Here is a 1569-nt window from a genome sequence, read left to right on the forward strand (position 1 = left end):
AAACCGTAATACTATCATAGATATATAATAGTATACTTTAGAAGTTTCGAGTACCCACGAATAATATTATACAATCACAACAAAATAACTAATAGGTTATTCTAGGTTTTTAATATGTAATTCGTCCAAATTTGTACTTAAAATTACTATAAAAATAAACTGTGTAAATTTATTTTTTAGATTTTTTGGTAACAGAATTAATTACTTACGTGCAATAATGTTTTAAATTTTCAATTCTTAGATACAAAAGTTGAACATCTTATACATTTTTAACTACAACATAATTATTCAAATTAAAATTTGATAAATTTTGTCAAAGTTCGATCTTTAAACTTATAAAAAAAAATTGTGCATATGTATTTTTAATATTTTTCAACTGACATTGTAAAAAATATATAACAGGAACTTTATATTAAATTTTTACACTTTTTGGCCCAACATATAAAACTTTATTGAGATTTATAGAGAAAAAAACTAAAAAAATTGAAAACTGAAAATGTCCGTAAACAGCTCAAAAAGAGTCAAAATATTTTCAAAATTGTATGGTGTATAGGAAATGCTAATATATACATTCAGTAAAATTTCCATGAATCTACAGTTATTCGTTTTTGAATTACAACAAAATAAGGAAATCGCTACATGAGAAATCGAGTGAATATCCAATGTTGTAAAAATTTGAATTTCAAACGATGATATATGTGACTAAGGATTTTTAATATTTTTCATCTGCTTTTGAAACAATATACAAGGTTTTATTACAAGGTTTCAAGCTTTTTTAATCAACAAATAAAATTGTATTGATATTTTTAGAAAAAAAAATGAAAACTGACAATGTCCGTAAAGAGCTCAAAATAAGTTAAAATATTTTGAAAATGTTATGATGTATACAAAAATGCTAATATGAACATTCAGTCAAAATTTCATGTATCTACGGTCATTTTTTTTAAAGTTACACCAAAAACCAAATTAAATTTTGTGAAAAATCGATTTTGCGTAAAAATTCCCGTTTTTCCTTAATTTTTCTTTGGTTTTTCTTGGCGCTTTTAAAAATTACTGGGAATTTTAAATTTTGACCTCCCCAATTCACCAACGATATTCACTTTCCAATCGAACAAGATACTGAAGTTGCAAATCGAAGCATTATTTCGACAACTTATCGTGTACACAGACACAAAAAAAAATAAAAAAAATAAAAAAATAAAAAAAACACACATCATTGTAAAATCAATACATTCATCGTTTCATTCAGAATCTAAAATTGAAAACTTACAATTTCCGTAAACAGCTCAAAAAGAGTCAAACTATTTTAAAAATTTTATCGTATATAGAAAATGCTAAAATAAGCATTCAGTGAAATTTTCAAGTTTCTACAGTCATTTGTTTTTTAATTACAACAAAATAAGAAAATCGTTACGTAAGAAATCGAGTAAATACCAAATGTTGTAAAAGTATGAATTTCAAACGCTCATAAAAATTTAATTTGAGTTTCTTATAGACATTTTTTTTTGATAAAGGTAGATTATCCTATAAGGAATCTTGTATTACATTTTAAAATCTTAGTTCTAAAAA

Source organism: Acyrthosiphon pisum, chromosome X, assembly GCF_005508785.2.
Source record: "Acyrthosiphon pisum isolate AL4f chromosome X, pea_aphid_22Mar2018_4r6ur, whole genome shotgun sequence".
In the NCBI taxonomy this organism is placed as follows: Eukaryota; Metazoa; Arthropoda; class Insecta; order Hemiptera; family Aphididae; genus Acyrthosiphon; species Acyrthosiphon pisum.